Below are 9,165 nucleotides of genomic sequence, written 5' to 3'. Positions count from 1 at the left end.
GAGATTTGATTTGGTCTGATGGCAGACACACAGCTGATGTGACCCAGCTGGGACAGAACAGCATAGCTGTCACATTGAGGAGGTTTTCACAATCAATTTTCGTCATTGTCAAACTAATGAATGGTTTGGACAGAACAGGGAAACCGGATGCTTGATTGCTACCCTGATTAAATTTGACACCTCTGATGCCTAAATAATTGTAGAGGTTTAATTCCATATGACTTCAGATCTATACAGTATGCAAATCTCCAAGTAAAACATGCATTTCTGTGTTTATATAATATAGTTTTACATGCACGTCACTGCTATAAATTGTCGAGAAAGCAGTACTGTAACTTACCCTGCGTTTGATCTTATTTTGATATGTATTTATATAACCTAATGTTTACTATGGCTTGCCATAAACATAATGAATAATTATAATACAATTATAATACAAAAAAAACCCTGATTAAATTTGACACCTCTGATGCCTAAATAATTGTAGAGGTTTAATTCCATATGACTTCAGATCTATACAGTATGCAAATCTCCAAGTAAAACATGCATTTCTGTGTTTATATAATATAGTTTTACATACACGTCACTGCTATAAATTGTCGAGAAAGCAGTACTGTAACTTACCCTGCGTTTGATCTTATTTTGATATGTATTTATATTACCTAATGTTTACTATGGCTTGCCATAAACATAATGAATAATTATAATACAATTATAATACAAAAAAAAACCAACAACCCAGTTTGGGTCATTTTGACCACCCTGCACTGGGTTATGGGTTGTGGGAAGTTGTGGCCTAATGGTTAGAGAGAGTCGGACTCGTAACCAAAGGTTGCGGGTTCGAGTCTCGTACCGGCAGGGATTGTAGGTGGGGGGAGTGAATGTACAGCACTCTCTCCCACCTTCAATACCACGACTGAGGTGCCCTTGAGGAATGTACAGCGCTCTCTTCCACCTTCGATACCACGACTGAGGTGTCCTTGAGCAAGGCACCGAACCCCCAACTGCTCCCCGGGCACGGCAGCAAAACAATGGCTGCCCATTGCTCCGGGTGTGTGTGTTCACTGCTGTGTGTGTGCACTTTGGATGGGATAAATGCAGAGCACTAATTCCGAGTATGGGTCACCATACTTGGCCACATGTCACGTCACTTTTCATTTAAAAAAGGGATGAACCCTATATTGTTTTGACCCAACATGCTGGGCTGTTTTTTGTTAACTCAGCTATTGCTGAAAAATTACTATACTGCTGGGTTTCAATAAACCCAAAATTAAAATCACTTTTACACACGCATAATGACTATAATAACAACACAAGCTACAGTAACAAAGAAAGGGTGAAAATGTATTGATAAACAAGAATACTCAGAAATAGACAAAATAAGCTAGTGTAAAAGTTTGCCTTCAGTTCTTTAATTACTATAAAAAAAGATAATTATAGATAATAAATAGAAACAAAAGCACAAAATAAGTGTCAGCTGGTCAGAGGTGGAATGGTCCACAGGAACACATTCGCTCATTTATTTTTCCTGTAAATAGGTTGTATTTAACCCAGCATTTTTTAGAGTGTAGTGGTGGGAAAATAGGAACAAAGGAAACTAGGTCAAAAAAGGAACACAAGAACAACACCAGAACAGAACATGTGACACTGTTAAAGTGATTTCAGCTTCTAAACAATTTTGGCTTAATTTTACGCCAGCCATATTTGCCAACAATAGTTGAGAAAAAAACAGCTCAGCATGTTGTGTCGAACATTTAACCCAACCCAGCTGGGTCAAAACAACCTAGCGCTGGATTGCCAAAATGACACAAATTAGGTTGTTTTTAAAGCAGCACCCCACGCAGAGAGAACACTTGATTGCCCCTGTCCCACCAAGTTATACAAGAGGATATGCAAGAGGATTTCAGAGTTTAAACTAGCAAGGTTGCAGCCAGAGGAAACTCAATTCCACGGTGTAGATTAAATAGTTTAGGATGGATGAAGTCAAGGCTAGAAAATGTGATGTAATTAAACACAAAAATAAAATGGGGCCCTAACTTAAAAGTTAGCTTCTCTGTGGAGTTAAATTGATAACAAACATGTTTTAAACCATGGAAATCATGCCAAATTGTGAACAAACAAGTTATGTTTACATTAATTCTTACGATCTAACAAACATTCCTTCCCCTTTAATGGTAAATTAATTTTGTGATAATATTTTGGCTATTTTGCCTTGCCCTACCGTACAACGACCTGAGAATATGTATTTTTTTTGTAATATTTCAGCAATCAACTTTGGATGTCTCAAAACTTTACACTCACAGATCAGCACTTGTGTTTATCTGATGTATTGGAGGAGATGCAAACAATGTAAGCTGCTTTCTGAAGGCAGTATATTCAGATATGAGCAGCTATGAGAAATGCATTATACTATAGTGAGTTGAAATCATGCAGTAATGCAAATCATGTCATCAATAGCAGTTTATTTCTGTAAGTTAGGCCGGATTGCTTTTATACCAATTGCAAAGAGTTCATATGAACTGAATCTCAGACCACCTTTTCATGCAGAGTCGAGTATGGAAAACCACTTCCACAGATAAATGAGCAATCTGTGGTACCAGACTGAATCAGTTCTTTTTTTTTTTTTTTTACCAGAAATGCAGCAGAATTTGGGGAGGTTTATGCAAGAAAACAAAAAATCTGATTGTCAAGTAATACTGACAGAAATACTGATATTTATGTAATTTACAGTAGAAAACAAGGAATGAAATTGCAAACTAATGAGACCTTTAGTGGATTCTGACTTTGAAATATCTGTAAAATGATCCACTAGTGAATGAAACGCTTCAGCTTGGCCTTTGCTTTCCTGTGTAATGTGCAGGTGAAGGGTTCGGTTGTGAAATCTTACACTAAAACACACACACACACATGTTGTGACAACTGAGGAAGATGTCTGTCGGCCGCGTTGAGGGAGGCGATGGAGATATGAGGGTAAGACAGGGCCCAACAAGACTGACAGTCAGAAGGGAAAAATGCACATACCAGTCACCTCAAACACGCTCCTGCTTTCTGCACAGCTCTTCTCAATGTGTGATGATGGAGCTCTGCTTCACGCCACATTATCCTCTCGTTCCATCCCCCCACACCGCTTTCTCCAGACATCTGCTGACAGTAATCATAGCTTGCCTATCTCCAACATGTAGTCTAGTAGAGACAACAAAGCTTTGTGTAATTGGATCTCGTTGCTCTTTCATCAGGAATGGGAGGATATTAATGACAAATCTTGATTGCAGGATAAATTTAAGCAAATTTTTGATTACTTCATAGGCTGACTGCATTTTTACTGCATGTATATCAAATTCAGAGTACAGAGAATCGGAAGTTGCAAACCAATATCTGTTTTCAGTGTGAGCTCAGTCTGTTTTTCAGATGTTTTTAGGAACAAAAAAATATCAACTTTTTCATCCATATTCACAATATTCCGAATGGTGTATAAACTAGAGAAAGAAGACATTTTGTTTATATAGCACCTTTCCACAGCTCAGGGTCACTTTACAAAAGAACATTTCAAGTATATGTAAAGGGCACCTATTATGCCCCTTTTTACAAGATGTAATATTGGTCTTGGGTTTCCCCAGAATGTGTCTGTGAAGTTTCAGCCCAAAATACCCAACAGATCATTTATTATAACAGCTGGAAAATGTTTGGGGTGTGTCTAAAAAAGAGCTGTTTTGGAGTGTATCGCTTTAAATTCAAATGAGCTGCAAATTCTTGCCCCGTCTCCAGAAGAGGGCGTCCCGTATACGTCTCTCTGCATTGCATAAACCGCCAGTAGAAGCAATATAACTGAATGCGAGAGAACCGGTGTTTAGCTGTACATATGGGAAGCCAAAATCATCAAATCAACAACAAATATCAGTAATATGGAAAAAAGTCCCCAAATTAAGACAATTCAAAGACATTATAGTATTGTAGACAATTTATTGAAGACACTTTTGAAGTTACAGGAAAATTGTTTCTTTCATGTGATTTATTTGTGTTTGATTGTTTTTTTGGGGCTGTGGTATGACAATATATATTGCGGCAGTGGCATATAGAAATTTTGCTGTATCATGTACATTGTGGTATGTAAATCTAAATGTGCAGAGCAGAACTGTTATTGACCTTTACATTTATGTTTAGCACATTTGTATCCAAAGCGACTTATAATAGAGGAACAAAAGTAGCTCATCACAGAGCCAACAAAATTCATAATATCCAATGCAAGGTGTATTAGAAAGCTAGATTTGAAAGCAAGTTAGAGCAGAGGAGAAATGCAGAAGAGAAAAAGTGATTAAGAAATATGCATGAATGAGAAAATACAGTGCAGAAAATATGTGCTTGATGTTAAAAAGCGGTATTAAGTGCAATAAGCTGGGAAAAAGGAACTCAACAGCTCTTGACTGAATAAGCTTTAAAAGATTTACAAACCTTATTAGTTTTAACAAGTATAAATATATATTTCATTTATACAGTGAAGACTATGCAGGTTTTTTTATTTATATTTTAATTTATTACTTGCCTAACCCGAACCCTACTGTTAAATTGACCTACTGTACCTGGAAAATGTAAAGCTTATTTCTGTTTCTTTCTTATTGCATTTGCCCTATTGTTTGTTATTTGCTTCTTTGATCTTATTTTTTTATAACAAAGAAATCATTATCTTGACTCATATTGTGAAATAAGAATTTGGTTATGTCATCCACCCCTATTTATAAGTCACACTGAAAGCTTAATGATGGAGAAAACAATATGTGGTTTCTTGAGGAAATTAATCGGTTTGATTAATTGGCCATGGCAATCTAAAAAGTAAAAAAACAGGGTTAGGGTTTATGAAAAGATATGAAAACAGATAAATTGAAATAATAGATGCTGTTATAATTGGTCCTCTTGTCTATTGATGGTCGAGGATGAAGGAGAATAAAGTCTTATTATTAATAAAATCTTATTTTGCACACTTCATAGTTTGATTGAAGTCAATTGATTGTGTATTAAGAAATTATATCATTTCTTTATACTATTTACAGAGGTTCAAAAACAATTTGCTTTAAATCTGCAGGCAGTTTGTCTGCATGTAGCATCTCTTGTGCAAAAGAGCATAATAAAAAGTAGTACATAATTCATTTGTATGGTAGAGCTCTTTCCCAATGTGTCGCATTCTGTCTGATCCTGGCCATAGTTGCTGTGCGTGACGCACAAGGAGATGAAATTCTGCCCCAGGCCCAAGTACGCTTAAGTGGGTGATGGTTGCACAATCTGGGGAAGTGCTGGCTTTTGTTAAGTTGCCTTTTCAAAAGCCTGCTGGCCCTTTCTCCATAGAAGTATGACAATAATAGCTGTATCGGTGCATACATCAAATGGAGATTGGCATCTTAAGCTGGCATGTTTTAGCTGTGGATGGTAAGGCACTTTAAAACCGGACTCCAACAGACACATTTATCTCCATCTTGTAGACAGCCAGCACAATATTGTAAAATGCAGGGCCAGGTATTTTGTCCACATGACATGAGGCTGCAGCGCAGTGGCATGTTTTCTCATGATTGAAACTTGATAGCCTTGTGAGCAGTACACTAGCAGTGGCCATACTGACATGTGCTGGGCAGAGAGAAAAATGTTTGACTATGGCTAAAGGGTCATATTTGGTGAGACACTGTATGCTGAAATCGTAGCAGAAAAGTTTTTTTTTTTTCAAATGTGCTTGTGTTACATGAGAATAGATTTAATTGAATTAAATACTTAGGTTTGGAACAACATTGTCAGAGATGGGAACAGACTCAGATGGCTCCCCCAACCAGGTGGTTGGAAGCTTAATATGCATTGGAAAGGAGTTAGGCAGGTGGTAGGTTGGCATAGCGAGTTCCTTGCATACTCGGCCCATGGGAGAAACTGTGTTCCAGCTGTGTTAAGGCGGTGGCAATGTGTTTTCAAGAAGTATTCAATTTCCTGGATCTTCCTCCCCATCTGCCTGTTTGTCTGTGGATGTTAACCAGACAAGAGGCTTACAGTCACATCCTGGAGAATGAAGGTGGCATGCCAGATGAGATGAACTGGGGACCTTTGTCTGACACAATGTCTTCGGGAGCCCAAAGTTATGGAAAACGTTCTAATATAAGTATTGCTTATACAGTTTCCATGGTCAAGGTAAGTCCCTTCAAAAGAGTTATTCAACATGCCTTGGAGGATCGATCTACTCCAATTAGGATGCATGTGAATCCATGAGATGCAGGTAATGAAGTCCACTCATAGGTGTGACCATTGGAGATGTGGAACAAACAGCGGGAGGTCTGGTGCTTTTGATATGTAACAACCTTGGACTAATTGACAGACTTCCTGGTACATGTGAGGCCACCAATAGGTGTCCTTGTAAGAGCAAGAGGGTTTGATGAAAACCAGGGTGGCCAGTGCCAGTTCCAGGAGGAGTGGATCGATTCAATGATCTCCCTACAAAGATTGGTAGGAATGTAGGTATGGTTTCTGGGGCACCTCAGCTGGTTTGGTGTTGGATTCTTTAGCGAGCTGCTCATCCAGGGTCCATTGAATTGGGCTATCAACACACAACAGAGGACGAATTGGTTCGGGGGAGTCGTTGGCGTCATTGTGAGTGTTTTGCAGAGATATAGTGTCAACTTTCACATTCTTAGGCCATGGATGATAGGAGATGTTGAACTCAAAGTGTGTAAAGAATAGGGCCCACCAGGACTATTGAGAGTTCAACCACTTGGCATCTTGCAGGTATTCAAGTTTGTGGTGGTCGTGGGAACTTGGAAAGCAAGGCGGAAACCCTTGAGTCAGTGATGCCAATCCTCTAATGCCAACTTGATGGTGAGAAACTCCTAGTTGCCCACATCATAGTTCTGCTCCACCGAACATATGGGAGAAGAGGGTGTATGGTCACCCTGCAACTGAGACAACTGCTGATGCTGGAAGCGTGCAGAAGGATAGTGGAATTTGACTGTTGTCTTGTCCCGTGCCCGGTAATCAATACATGGGCTCAAGCCTCTCTCCTTCTTGGCAATGAAAAATCTCATAGTTGCAGGGGAAGTGTAAGGGAAATGTAACCTCGCTGAAGGGTCTCCACCACATACTCCTCCATGAATTTCTGTTTGGTTCTAGAATCTAGATAACAGGTAGAGCCATTCTCTGGGCAAAGGTGCACTGGGTAGGAGCTCAATGGCATGGTCCCTTGGTCTATGAGGCAGCAACTGGAAAGCACACTGGGGGTAGATGTCATCAGTGTAGGAGCTGTGCTTAGCAGCGACATTCGATGAAGACTCAGTGATGGGACTCAATGGTTGTGGTGTTGATGGTGATGTTGTTCTTGGGGGATGGCCATGGCATATGGATCGTCTTTGGTTGGGGGTGCTGAGGGAAACAGCTTGAAGATTTCTCTTGATTACCATGAGATGACTGGAGAGTGCTTGATGACCATCATGCTGGATGAAGAGAACATGAGGAGAATCCACAACAAGGAGACGTGGGAGGACATAAAGGAGGTTGAGGTAGGTAACAGGAGGTAAGTAGGGCTTTGTAAGTAGCATGATAGAGTCTGTAGTCCAAAGACGAGACCAGACAACAACAGTGAGTATTTACACAGTCCGTGATGAGTCCATAACAACAAACAGGTGCACCTGATTAATAAGCTGGTGAGTTGAGCAAGGGGGCTATTGAGAGGGAGAGTCTGGACGTGACAGACATGAAGGTGAGTAAATGATGACAGAAATTTAATTTTAGAGTGAACTATCCCTATATAAGTGGCTGTTATAATTAAGTTGCTGCCAATGAAGAGCATCTTAACACCAGTATGAGTCTTTTTCAATAATTATGTTATGCATACATTAAATAGCAAGATTTTGAGAAACAGACACTGAATACAGGGTTTAGTGTTGTGTGTTTATTGTTGTTCCAAATCTGTTTAACATTCATTCTTCTGTGGAACATGAGGAAAACATACAGGTTAACAAGGAGGATCAGGAGAATAAGGAACATGAAGGCTAGCTAGTACCTAGGAAAAGGTGAAGGCCTGACAAACAAGAGAAAACTATCCCTTTAGGGTAATGGGAAATTAGGCTATATAGGAGATACAGTTATTTGACCTATCAGAATTAATTCAGGAGCTAGTGGTAGAAAAGACCGTTTGAGAGATATGACATTGACAACAGTACCCCAACATACTGTGTAGGGTATACTGATATGTCATGCCTTGAGACCGGGGGGATTAGATATTGTGAGAACTGCTTTGTGCTTCCACCTTTTAAGTGGCGGAACATCTAAGACCTTCGCTGTTCTGGAAGATTTGCAAGATTTTCAGAGGCTTGATGACCAGTGACTCGTAACACAATTAATGCTTGGCTGAATACTGGATAAGGAATACCATTGTATTATGACCTGAAGTGTATTAAGATTGACACAATTAAACATTTAAATATTGTGAGACATAAAAACCAGAAACGGACAGGAAGATCAATCAACATTCATATTTATTTTTTAATTACACATTTTTGAGGTGCTGTGTTTCTACATATAGTCTGTATTTCATTTTAGTTTATGTACACTTTTTTCTTCTTCTTTTTTTAAACATTTCATTTAACCCTTGTATTATGTTCGATTTCTGGGTACGATTTTGATGGAGTGGGTCAAATTGACCCGAATTGCATTCAATGCAATTCCCTAAATATCGCATTATTAAAAACAAGAAGGAATCAGGTATGAACGGAACAATTTTAATATCAGTATTTGTCACACAGTACAAACAATTCATATCAAAAAGTATGAGTTTTAAAAATGTGTTTAACCACATTTTTTAACCCCTTATCTGTCACCGTCCCGTTGGCAGAAGTTTACTTCTATATTACTATATTCTATACTAGTATATTATAGTTAAATCCTAATCTAATCATGACAAACTATATATATTGTTGGAAAAGCCGATCTCATACGTCATCCGCCTGGAGCTGCTTCCGTTTACAACTGTTGGCGCAAGCTACATTAAAGTGATTATTACGTTTTGAATATGGATATTTTTCTTACAAAAACGCATAGATTCTCTACATGAGGCCTTTGTTCACCCCCCGGAGCCGTGTGAGACACTTTTTTTTAATGGATGGGCGCTTTTTATTTAACTTCTTTTGGACTGATACATGCAACACC

This window comes from Sinocyclocheilus rhinocerous, unplaced genomic scaffold (genome assembly GCF_001515625.1).
Source record: "Sinocyclocheilus rhinocerous isolate Xijiao unplaced genomic scaffold, SAMN03320098_v1.1 scaffold764, whole genome shotgun sequence".
NCBI classification, from domain to species: Eukaryota; Metazoa; Chordata; class Actinopteri; order Cypriniformes; family Cyprinidae; genus Sinocyclocheilus; species Sinocyclocheilus rhinocerous.
Note: the sequence above shows the minus strand (reverse complement) of the source record.